This window comes from Lampetra fluviatilis, chromosome 28 (genome assembly GCF_964198595.1).
Source record: "Lampetra fluviatilis chromosome 28, kcLamFluv1.1, whole genome shotgun sequence".
Classification (NCBI taxonomy): domain Eukaryota; kingdom Metazoa; phylum Chordata; class Hyperoartia; order Petromyzontiformes; family Petromyzontidae; genus Lampetra; species Lampetra fluviatilis.
The window spans coordinates 3601419-3615054 of NC_136302.1; the positions used below are offsets into that span (position 1 = coordinate 3601419).

Below are 13636 nucleotides of genomic sequence, written 5' to 3' on the forward strand. Positions count from 1 at the left end.
AGAAGTGCAGTAAAACTATCCATTTTGCTGTACTGCCAACCACAAAATCCTTGCAGAGTGTTCATCGAAGCACTATGCAAGCACAATCCTGACGGGATCACGCATGTTGCGTTTCTGAACATACATGTAATATAAATATGCTATTTAGCGAAGAGACTGTGAGACTCACCGAAGAAGGGAGGCCTGTAGAAGGAACATTGGTTGCGAGGGCGTTTCTCTTGGTACAGGCGACACAGCCGACTGTCTCCAGACTGACAGCAGTATCGGTAGGGATCCGCTTCCTTTTCTAATTTTAGCAAAACAATGAAGACGTAATAAAATGTTAGTCAATCACTCATTGTAAAGTATTGTTTTGAGACTTCATTAAGCAACTGAAACATGTATTCGACTAACGAAGATACAACTATGGGTAGGGTTCTGCGATATTGCGATACTACACTATATCAAACAAATACAATACAAAGACAAAATGTAATTGGATCATGATTTTCGCTGTCCATGTAATTATTGAATACTTTTCTTGAGTAACTGACCACGTGTGCATTATAAGCATGACAGATTGTAGAGTCACAATGCTTACAAGACTAATGGCAGGCTTATGATTGAGTGTACTGCAGGTGAATAACCTTTAAACAATCTACATTCGTACTTGAAGGACATCAGAGGACAACAACGAGATGATACGGGTGTGAAATACAATTGCATCTGCCAACGTCTTTATCATCAAATTTCTGAATTGTAAGTATCGTATCGTGCAAAACTATTAAAAAGTCTGAAACATTTAGTTCGATATCTTTCAAATATGCCCATGACATCACGTGACTTCTACAATAGCACCACTTAATTTTTTGTGAAATAGCATACCGTTTAAGTAACTTACGTTGATATTCTTGTCTTTGTTGTTGCATATAATATGCCCCACCCCACCACCACCACCACGACCAATAGTTCCAAGGAGTGGGCAGATACCTCTCGTAACCACCAGACAGCAGAGAGCCCGACCAGCTATAGTGGCATCTCACCCCTCCACGATTGTAGTCTGGCCAAAGGCTCTGCAGACTCCGAGATGCTCCTAAATTGCACACGTTGCCAGTCCAGTATTTGTTTTTGAGAGGATGCAGGTGTGAGAATGTGTTTGGACAGAGTGAAAGGCAGCATGGCAGTGGTTGCTTCCGTGACTTAACAAATGCGAATACAATTGTTTTGCAAGATAGTTACAAAAGTTCTCAATTGTGAACATTACAGAAATCAATTATATGCAGAATATAAGTACGTGAGGAGAAATAAATTGCATATTAAATTGCTTCAGAACAGCTCCAGTAATACAATTCAAGGTACAGATTAATTAATGCAATAAATATCGGCACATGAGCTTGTTTCCGACAAGAAAATGTAAACAAAAAAATCACATCACCACCATGAGCACCGTTATCGCGAACCAAATCAGACATATAACAGCAAATATTACAAAAGTACCTGAGACGTAGGGAGGATTGTAGCCATACATTTGTATGATGTTCCCGTCAACGTAGGACATGTCAAAATACCCTTGCCAGTAGAAGCAAGGGCAGGTAGTGAAGGGACTGAAGTAGGGGGCGTATCCCTCACTTTGATACCAATTTAGGCATTCGCGTTTTGGATTTTTAGTATTCAATGAGTTACGATCCAACCTGAGTGCTGATCTCCCCTTCAAGCCTGCAATGGAGTCAAATAATTTGATCATATAAAACATGTATTTAAGAGCACTGCTATATATGTCTATGTATTTTAATTGTTTTGTTTAAGCATATACCTTAGTGAGAAGGTGAAATATACACCAAGATAGAGCATCCTCTTTTTAAATCCTTTATTAAATCCTTTATATTAAGTTCACTTGCTTGCTTGCTTGCGCGCTTACGACCGTGCAAATCTTTCGGTCGTTTTTTAACCCACTTCCCGTGATCCAATCGAGCTGACATTTTGCACACAGACTCGTTGTGCGTGACAATTTATTTTCGTGAAAATTTTTTTCCAAAATTTTCCACTTTTTAGGAAAAAAAAAATGTCATATTTAATTTAAAATACCAATGTGATAAAAATGAAACTCTTACTCAAGAAAAACAGAAATGAATAATAAAATAAAACCGATGCCATGCATATAAAGGATTTATAGTGAAAAACTTTGATTTTACGGGTTAATTTTTTTTATGACTCCCTAATAATATAGAGCATAGGGTTGAACTCCACAAAAGGTGTTAACTAGCGAAAGAAGCATCTTAAATAGGGTGGCCTTCAACCAGCAGTGGACAGACCAAGGCAGATGATGATGAGAGCATTTGGAATGTATGCACACTGGTGCTGTAATACACTCAGTTCTCTACGTGAATACAACTGTTTTACCCTACGGGAATTACTTTGATGTTTGCTTTCCATGTTGATCATGAAACAATTAATCACCTGGACTCTCTGAAGCATTCAGAAAACACATTTTAAGTGCATTGCCTTTATTGCTGTTTTGCAAAATATGGGAAACCAAGTGTCTTCTTTAATGTGGCCATATATTACACACTTTGACATGTATGCAACACAATACAATAATTACATGCTTTGGGCAGTTGCAACCAGCTATATCATGGCCCTGACAACTGGAAAACAACGCTTTGGAATTAATTGTGAAGGCAGCGTTGTAAAATTTCTCATACTTGTCGAAAAGCAGGTAATATTTCGCAATGAGTTACATGAACATAAAAAAATATATTTTAAGGGTAAGTGTTTGACCTTGTATTGAATGAAACAGCATTTTCCTCATACATGTTGCATTGTAATGTTAACACAAAAGAACACTGAGCATAAACAAAGTGCGACGAAAGCAGTTCATATCTGCAAGTACGAGTTCCAGTGCTCATGACGAATGTGTCAGGAATATTTCGTGATTGCTGTCAAGATTTTTCGTTGAACACACAATGCCTTATCTTTTTAACATACCAGCATTGCCCTTTACCAATCCACTGCTGGATGAAGCCCTTTAGATCAAAAAGGTTGTTTGGTCGCACCTCACGATACTGGTCAGTATGGATTGGTGAAAGTGCAGTGCATAGGGTGCCAGAACACTGATGTTCACTGTGTCTAGGAATCAAACCCAGGTGGCCAGCAATGGTTAGCACCTGAGTTTGATTCCTGATCATGGCTAACATCAGTGGTAAGTTACACCTAATCAGTCCTGGGCACCCAACCTTCACCAACCCACATTGACCAGCAGAGATAAAGATATCCCATATAGCCTTTAACAGACTGTGAGGGCAAGTGCTGTAAGTGAGCACCTATGAAGGCCAGCATGGCACATGAGGGGGTGGGTGGTTAATACCACGCCCGGCCGTCTTTGTCTCCCCAGTGGTGATGCTTACACTATTCACCATTTGAGGCTGAGTCGACCTACGGGAGGCTCAGAACTAGTTCAGATAATCGTCACTGGCGTTATGAGCTAGAATCAAACTCGCCGGGTTCGTAGCGCTAATCGTTGCACACAATGGCCAGCATATTGAAGCATGGGTCAAACAATCCCCATGACCGAAAGTCATGAGAGAGCCTTTTATCCAGAAGTGAATTAATCTTCTGTACTATAATAGTTTAGATTGCATTTGTATTTATCTCTGTATTGAATAATTTGATTTGGTTACGTTGATGCATCATTTATTATTATTTTTAATTGCTTATTACCGTGTATCTGTATTTGTCAAGCATCTTGCGACAAATTATTGTGAATGGCACCAAACCAATTAAAATTGTATTGATTGAATATACATAGCAACAAAAATGTAGTATTCATTTTAAACACAGTCAATATATTAATGAATTTACAAACATTTCACAAACTGTCTAATGAACTTGCTAAAGTTGCAAAACTGTATGAAATATGGTGAATACATTCTCTATAGTCTAAGAATAAGGACAACATAACTCCAGACTAGTATCCTAATAAATCTGGGTCAGATGTGGTCCCAAAAAGAAGCGAGTGATACTTAATAAATTAGGGGTTTCTCTCAACACGTGGTGTGACTTGTGCGTCTTCCATTATGTGGCACCGTCACTAAAATAGTTCAGCAGCATGCCACATAATGAGAATCACAAAAAATTAACGTTATTTACTAGCAGACAGACATCCATATGTTCTTCTTTTCAAGTTTATTCATCACCGCATGGCAGGGTTGTACATTTTTTGCGAGTGGTAAATTGAAAACCAATTGCCTGGGAAATGCCAACCTTCAAAAGACGGTACATTTTATACAAAAGCCATGGTAATAATACTCCCTACTTAGACACTGTGTGGTAAAATAATTATTTTTTTAAAAAGCTTTTCTAAGACAATCTCAATGGAATTGCAAGGTGTGCTGGCTTCTGACAAATTCACGCCAACATCCCAATGTCAAGATGCATTTTGACACCAAGATAGGATCTACGACAGTAGTGTGCATGTGTTTTCATTCACGTGCAAAGGACAGGGTATTTCAAAAGAGGCGTATCTTTTTTTTGTTTACGTTGCCGTACACTCATTGATATGCTAATTTTCTCTGCCCCCTCCCTCTCTCCGTCCCCGCCCCCCCCCTATCTATATTTAAGGGACCGTCACAGAAACGACCCCTCTCTTTGTGCCGATGTGTCATCTCTCTGTGTGCCGTTGTGATGTCTGTCTGCTTGTATGTCTGTCTATAGTTTTCTAGTTAGATTTTTGTTGCTATTTCTTTTATGCCTGATGATGATTGCTTGTGTTGCAATCGAAACGTCGTAATATACTATTATTTTAATTTATTATTTTATCTTTAGACGTGACTTAACCGAAAGAAACAAAGAATGATTCCTGCAGTCACGAAAGCTCCAAAATTAAGATTGAACCACTTCTACGGGGAAGTTTTAAGCTTATCCTTTTCTCTCTCTGGCTATGTGTTCTCTCTGCCTGTGTCTTCTCTTTGGAATTGTCACACTTAAAATTCTAACTTAGCAATCTTTGAAATACGTAATCAACCAGGCTATGCGTTAATTGTGTGTTAACCGACTCTCTGTGTTGTATTACATCACATTTCGATATTTTACTAGGTTATTTAATTTTTGTGTGCCTTTCTCCTAATTTTCAAGCTTGCGTGCCCGTGCCACGTCGTCATCTTACTTGCAGCAGCAGCAGTACGTTGCCGTACACTCATTGATATGCTAATTTTCTCTGCCCCCTCCCTCTCTCCGTCCCCGCCCCCCCCTCTCTATATTTAAGGGACCGTCACAGAAACGACCCCTCTCTTTGTGCCGATGTGTCATCTCTCTGTGTGCCGTTGTGATGTCTGTCTGCTTGTATGTCTGTCTATAGTTTTCTAGTTAGATTTTTGTTGCTATTTCTTTTATGCCTGATGATGATTGCTTGTGTTGCAATCGAAACGTCATAATATACTATTATTTTAATTTATTATTTTATCTTTAAACGTGACTTAACCGAAAGCAACAAAGAATGATTCCTGCAGTCACGAAAGCCCCAAAATTAAGATTGAACCACTTCTACGGGGAAGTTTTAAGCTTATCCTTTTCTCTCTCTGGCTATGTGTTCTCTCTGCCTGTGTCTTCTCTTTGGAATTGTCACACTTAAAATTCTAACTTAGCAATCTTTGAAATACGTAATCAACCAGGCTATGCGTTAATTGTGTGTTAACCGACTCTCTGTGTTGTATTACATCACATTTCGATATTTTACTAGGTTATTTAATTTTCGTGTGCCTTTCTCCTAATTTTCAAGCTTGCGTGCCCGTGCCACGTCGTCATCTTACTTGCAGCAGCAGCAGTACGTTGCCGTACACTCATTGATATGCTAATTTTATCTGCCCCCTCCCTCTCTCTGTCCCGGCCCCCCCTCTCTATATTTAAGGGACCGTCACAGAAACGACCCCTCTCTTTGTGCCGATGTGTCATCTCTCTGTGTGCCGTTGTGATGTCTGTCTGCTTGTATGTCTGTCTATAGTTTTCTAGTTAGATTTTTGTTGCTATTTCTTTTATGCCTGATGATGATTGCTTGTGTTGCAATCGAAACGTCGTAATATACTATTATTTTAATTTATTATTTTATCTTTAGACGTGACTTAACCGAAAGAAACAAAGAATGATTCCTGCAGTCACGAAAGCTCCAAAATTAAGATTGAACCACTTCTACGGGGAAGTTTTAAGCTTATCCTTTTCTCTCTCTGGCTATGTGTTCTCTCTGCCTGTGTCTTCTCTTTGGAATTGTCACACTTAAAATTCTAACTTAGCAATCTTTGAAATACGTAATCAACCAGGCTATGCGTTAATTGTGTGTTAACCGACTCTCTGTGTTGTATTACATCACATTTCGATATTTTACTAGGTTATTTAATTTTTGTGTGCCTTTCTCCTAATTTTCAAGCTTGCGTGCCCGTGCCACGTCGTCATCTTACTTGCAGCAGCAGTACGTTGCCGTACACTCATTGATATGCTAATTTTCTCTGCCCCCTCCCTCTCTCCGTCCCCGCCCCCCCCTCTCTATATTTAAGGGACCGTCACAGAAACGACCCCTCTCTTTGTGCCGATGTGTCATCTCTCTGTGTGCCGTTGTGATGTCTGTCTGCTTGTATGTCTGTCTATAGTTTTCTAGTTAGATTTTTGTTGCTATTTCTTTTATGCCTGATGATGATTGCTTGTGTTGCAATCGAAACGTCATAATATACTATTATTTTAATTTATTATTTTATCTTTAAACGTGACTTAACCGAAAGCAACAAAGAATGATTCCTGCAGTCACGAAAGCTCCAAAATTAAGATTGAACCACTTCTACGGGGAAGTTTTAAGCTTATCCTTTTCTCTCTCTGGCTATGTGTTCTCTCTGCCTGTGTCTTCTCTTTGGAATTGTCACACTTAAAATTCTAACTTAGCAATCTTTGAAATACGTAATCAACCAGGCTATGCGTTAATTGTGTGTTAACCGACTCTCTGTGTTGTATTACATCACATTTCGATATTTTACTAGGTTATTTAATTTTCGTGTGCCTTTCTCCTAATTTTCAAGCTTGCGTGCCCGTGCCACGTCGTCATCTTACTTGCAGCAGCAGCAGTACGTTGCCGTACACTCATTGATATGCTAATTTTATCTGCTCCCTCCCTCTCTCTGTCCCCGCCCCCCCTCTCTATATTTAAGGGACCGTCACAGAAACGACCCCTCTCTTTGTGCCGATGTGTCATCTCTCTGTGTGCCGTTGTGATGTCTGTCTGCTTGTATGTCTGTCTATAGTTTTCTAGTTAGATTTTTGTTGCTATTTATTTTATGCCTGATGATGATTGCTTGTGTTGCAATCGAAACGTCGTAATATACTATTATTTTAATTTATTATTTTATCTTTAGACGTGACTTAACCGAAAGAAACAAAGAATGATTCCTGCAGTCACGAAAGCTCCAAAATTAAGATTGAACCACTTCTACGGGGAAGTTTTAAGCTTATCCTTTTCTCTCTCTGGCTATGTGTTCTCTCTGCCTGTGTCTTCTCTTTGGAATTGTCACACTTAAAATTCTAACTTAGCAATCTTTGAAATACGTAATCAACCAGGCTATGCGTTAATTGTGTGTTAACCGACTCTCTGTGTTGTATTACATCACATTTCGATATTTTACTAGGTTATTTAATTTTCGTGTGCCTTTCTCATAATTTTCAAGCTTGCGTGCCCGTGCCACGTCGTCATCTTACTTGCAGCAGCAGCAGTACGTTGCCGTACACTCATTGATATGCTAATTTTATCTGCCCCCTCCCTCTCTCCGTCCCCGCCGCCCCCTCTCTATATTTAAGGGACCGTCACAGAAACGACGCCTCTCTTTGTGCCGATGTGTCATCTCTCTGTGTGCCGTTGTGATGTCTGTCTGCTTGTATGTCTGTCTATAGTTTTCTAGTTAGATTTTTGTTGCTATTTCTTTTATGCCTGATGATGATTGCTTGTGTTGCAATCGAAACGTCATAATATACTATTATTTTAATTTATTATTTTATCTTTAGACGTGACTTAACCGAAAGAAACAAAGAATGATTCCTGCAGTCACGAAAGCTCCAAAATTAAGATTGAACCACTTCTATGGGAAGTTTTAAGCTTATCCTTTTCTCTCTCTGGCTATGTGTTCTCTCTGCCTGTCTTCTCTTTGGAATTGTCACACTTAAAATTCTAACTTAGCAATCTTTGAAATACGTAATCAACCAGGCTATGCGTTAATTGTGTGTTAACCGACTCTCTGTGTTGTATTACATCACATTTCGATATTTTACTAGGTTATTTAATTTTCGTGTGCCTTTCTCCTAATTTTCAAGCTTGCATGCCCGTGCCACGTCGTCATCTTACTTGCAGCAGCAGCAGTACGTTGCCGTACACTCATTGATATGCTAATTTTCTCTGCCCCCTCCCTCTCTCCGTCCCCGCCCCCCCCCCCCTCTCTATATTTAAGGGACCGTCACAGAAACGACCCCTCTCTTTGTGCCGATGTGTCATCTCTCTGTGTGCCGTTGTGATGTCTGTCTGCTTGTATGTCTGTCTATAGTTTTCTAGTTAGATTTTTGTTGCTATTTCTTTTATGCCTGATGATGATTGCTTGTGTTGCAATCGAAACGTCGTAATATACTATTATTTTAATTTATTATTTTATCTTTAGACGTGACTTAACCGAAAGAATCAAAGAATGATTCCTGCAGTCACGAAAGCTCCAAAATTAAGATTGAACCACTTCTACGGGGAAGTTTTAAGCTTATCCTTTTCTCTCTCTGGCTATGTGTTCTCTCTGCCTGTGTCTTCTCTTTGGAATTGTCACACTTAAAATTCTAACTTAGCAATCTTTGAAATACGTAATCAACCAGGCTATGCGCTAATTGTGTGTTAACCGACTCTCTGTGTTGTATTACATCACATTTCGATATTTTACTAGGTTATTTAATTTTCGTGTGCCTTTCTCCTAATTTTCAAGCTTGCGTGCTCGTGCCACGTCGTCATCTTACTTGCAGCAGCAGCAGCACGTTGCCGTACACTCATTGATATGCTAATTTTCTCTGCCCCCTCCCTCTCTCCGTCCCTGCCCCCCCCCTCTCTATATTTAAGGGACCGTCACAGAAACGACCCCTCTCTTTGTGCCGATGTGTCATCTCTCTGTGTGCCGTTGTGATGTCTGTCTGCTTGTATGTCTGTCTATAGTTTTCTAGTTAGATTTTTGTTGCTATTTATTTTATGCCTGATGATGATTGCTTGTGTTGCAATCGAAACGTCGTAATATACTATTATTTTAATTTATTATTTTATCTTTAGACGTGACTTAACCGAAAGAAACAAAGAATGATTCCTGCAGTCACGAAAGCTCCAAAATTAAGATTGAACCACTTCTACGGGGAAGTTTTAAGCTTATCCTTTTCTCTCTCTGGCTATGTGTTCTCTCTGCCTGTGTCTTCTCTTTGGAATTGTCACACTTAAAATTCTAACTTAGCAATCTTTGAAATACGTAATCAACCAGGCTATGCGTTAATTGTGTGTTAACCGACTCTCTGTGTTGTATTACATCACATTTCGATATTTTACTAGGTTATTTAATTTTCGTGTGCCTTTCTCATAATTTTCAAGCTTGCGTGCCCGTGCCACGTCGTCATCTTACTTGCAGCAGCAGCAGTACGTTGCCGTACACTCATTGATATGCTAATTTTATCTGCCCCCTCCCTCTCTCCGTCCCCGCCGCCCCCTCTCTATATTTAAGGGACCGTCACAGAAACGACGCCTCTCTTTGTGCCGATGTGTCATCTCTCTGTGTGCCGTTGTGATGTCTGTCTGCTTGTATGTCTGTCTATAGTTTTCTAGTTAGATTTTTGTTGCTATTTCTTTTATGCCTGATGATGATTGCTTGTGTTGCAATCGAAACGTCATAATATACTATTATTTTAATTTATTATTTTATCTTTAGACGTGACTTAACCGAAAGAAACAAAGAATGATTCCTGCAGTCACGAAAGCTCCAAAATTAAGATTGAACCACTTCTATGGGAAGTTTTAAGCTTATCCTTTTCTCTCTCTGGCTATGTGTTCTCTCTGCCTGTCTTCTCTTTGGAATTGTCACACTTAAAATTCTAACTTAGCAATCTTTGAAATACGTAATCAACCAGGCTATGCGTTAATTGTGTGTTAACCGACTCTCTGTGTTGTATTACATCACATTTCGATATTTTACTAGGTTATTTAATTTTCGTGTGCCTTTCTCCTAATTTTCAAGCTTGCATGCCCGTGCCACGTCGTCATCTTACTTGCAGCAGCAGCAGTACGTTGCCGTACACTCATTGATATGCTAATTTTCTCTGCCCCCTCCCTCTCTCCGTCCCCGCCCCCCCCCCCCTCTCTATATTTAAGGGACCGTCACAGAAACGACCCCTCTCTTTGTGCCGATGTGTCATCTCTCTGTGTGCCGTTGTGATGTCTGTCTGCTTGTATGTCTGTCTATAGTTTTCTAGTTAGATTTTTGTTGCTATTTCTTTTATGCCTGATGATGATTGCTTGTGTTGCAATCGAAACGTCGTAATATACTATTATTTTAATTTATTATTTTATCTTTAGACGTGACTTAACCGAAAGAATCAAAGAATGATTCCTGCAGTCACGAAAGCTCCAAAATTAAGATTGAACCACTTCTACGGGGAAGTTTTAAGCTTATCCTTTTCTCTCTCTGGCTATGTGTTCTCTCTGCCTGTGTCTTCTCTTTGGAATTGTCACACTTAAAATTCTAACTTAGCAATCTTTGAAATACGTAATCAACCAGGCTATGCGCTAATTGTGTGTTAACCGACTCTCTGTGTTGTATTACATCACATTTCGATATTTTACTAGGTTATTTAATTTTCGTGTGCCTTTCTCCTAATTTTCAAGCTTGCGTGCTCGTGCCACGTCGTCATCTTACTTGCAGCAGCAGCAGCACGTTGCCGTACACTCATTGATATGCTAATTTTCTCTGCCCCCTCCCTCTCTCCGTCCCTGCCCCCCCCCTCTCTATATTTAAGGGACCGTCACAGAAACGACCCCTCTCTTTGTGCCGATGTGTCATCTCTCTGTGTGCCGTTGTGATGTCTGTCTGCTTGTATGTCTGTCTATAGTTTTCTAGTTAGATTTTTGTTGCTATTTCTTTTATGCCTGATGATGATTGCTTGTGTTGCAATCGAAACGTCGTAATATACTATTATTTTAATTTATTATTTTATCTTTAGACGTGACTAAACCGAAAGAAACAAAGAATGATTCCTGCAGTCACGAAAGCTCCAAAATTAAGATTGAACCACTTCTACGGGGAAGTTTTAAGCTTATCCTTTTCTCTCTCTGGCTATGTGTTCTCTCTGCCTGTGTCTTCTCTTTGGAATTGTCACACTTAAAATTCTAACTGAGCAATCTTTGAAATACGAAATCAACCAGGCTATGCGTTAATTGTGTGTTAACCGACTCTCTGTGTTGTATTACATCACATTTCGATATTTTACTAGGTTATTTAATTTTCGTGTGCCTTTCTCCTAATTTTCAAGCTTGCGTGCCCGTGCCACGTCGTCATCTTACTTGCAGCAGCAGCAGTACGTTGCCATACACTCATTGATATGCTAATTTTCTCTGCCCCCTCCCTCTCTCCGTCCCCGCCCCCCCCTCTCTATATTTAAGGGACCGTCACAGAAACGACCCCTCTCTTTGTGCCGATGTGTCATCTCTCTGTGTGCCGTTGTGATGTCTGTCTGCTTGTATGTCTGTCTATAGTTTTCTAGTTAGATTTTTGTTGCTATTTCTTTTATGCCTGATGATGATTGCTTGTGTTGCAATCGAAACGTCGTAATATACTATTATTTTAATTTATTATTTTATCTTTAGACGTGACTTAACCGAAAGAAACAAAGAATGATTCCTGCAGTCACGAAAGCTCCAAAATTAAGATTGAACCACTTCTACGGGGAAGTTTTAAGCTTATCCTTTTCTCTCTCTGGCTATGTGTTCTCTCTGCCTGTGTCTTCTCTTTGGAATTGTCACACTTAAAATTCTAACTTAGCAATCTTTGAAATACGTAATCAACCAGGCTATGCGTTAATTGTGTGTTAACCGACTCTCTGTGTTGTATTACATCACATTTCGATATTTTACTAGGTTATTTAATTTTCGTGTGCCTTTCTCCTAATTTTCAAGCTTGCGTGCCCGTGCCACGTCGTCATCTTACTTGCAGCAGCAGCAGTACGTTGCCGTACACTCATTGATATGCTAATTTTATCTGCCCCCTCCCTCTCTCCGTCCCCGCCCCCCCCTCTCTATATTTAAGGGACCGTCACAGAAACGACCCCTCTCTTTGTGCCGATGTGTCATCTCTCTGTGTGCCGTTGTGATGTCTGTCTGCTTGTATGTCTGTCTATAGTTTTCTAGTTAGATTTTTGTTGCTATTTCTTTTATGCCTGATGATGATTGCTTGTGTTGCAATCGAAACGTCGTAATATACTATAATTTTAATTTATTATTTTATCTTTAGACGTGACTTAACCGAAAGAAACAAAGAATGATTCCTGCAGTCACGAAAGCTCCAAAATTAAGATTGAACCACTTCTACGGGGAAGTTTTAAGCTTATCCTTTTCTCTCTCTGGCTATGTGTTCTCTCTGCCTGTGTCTTCTCTTTGGAATTGTCACACTTAAAATTCTAACTTAGCAATCTTTGAAATACGTAATCAACCAGGCTATGCGTTAATTGTGTGTTAACCGACTCTCTGTGTTGTATTACATCACATTTCGATATTTTACTAGGTTATTTAATTTTCGTGTGCCTTTCTCCTAATTTTCAAGCTTGCGTGCCCGTGCCACGTCGTCATCTTACTTGCAGCAGCAGCAGTACGTTGCCGTACACTCATTGATATGCTAATTTTATCTGCCCCCTCCCTCTCTCCGTCCCCGCCCCCCCCTCTCTATATTTAAGGGACCGTCACAGAAATGACCCCTCTCTTTGTGCCGATGTGTCATCTCTCTGTGTGCCGTTGTGATGTCTGTCTGCTTGTATGTCTGTCTATAGTTTTCTAGTTAGATTTTTGTTGCTATTTCTTTTATGCCTGATGATGATTGCTTGTGTTGCAATCGAAACGTCGTAATATACTATAATTTTAATTTATTATTTTATCTTTAGACGTGACTTAACCGAAAGAAACAAAGAATGATTCCTGCAGTCACGAAAGCTCCAAAATTAAGATTGAACCACTTCTACGGGGAAGTTTTAAGCTTATCCTTTTCTCTCTCTGGCTATGTGTTCTCTCTGCCTGTGTCTTCTCTTTGGAATTGTCACACTTAAAATTCTAACTTAACAATCTTTGAAATACGTAATCAACCAGGCTATGCGTTAATTGTGTGTTAACCGACTCTCTGTGTTGTATTACATCACATTTCGATATTTTACTAGGTTATTTAATTTTCGTGTGCCTTTCTCATAATTTTCAAGCTTGCGTGCCCGTGCCACGTCGTCATCTTACTTGCAGCAGCAGCAGTACGTTGCCGTACACTCATTGATATGCTAATTTTATCTGCCCCCTCCCTCTCTCCGTCCCCGCCCCCCCTCTCTATATTGAAGGGACCGTCACAGAAACGACCCCTCTCTTTGTGCCGATGTG

The 13636-nt window shown here is 39.8% G+C and overlaps 1 protein-coding gene across 1 annotated transcript in view; it reads right to left on the reverse strand.

Annotated features, from left to right (window-relative positions):
- The window catches only part of LOC144942649 (uncharacterized), an 82420-nt gene that overhangs the window by 5554 nt on the left and 63230 nt on the right, over positions 1-13636 (reverse strand). The gene's annotated exons all lie outside the window — the stretch shown is intronic.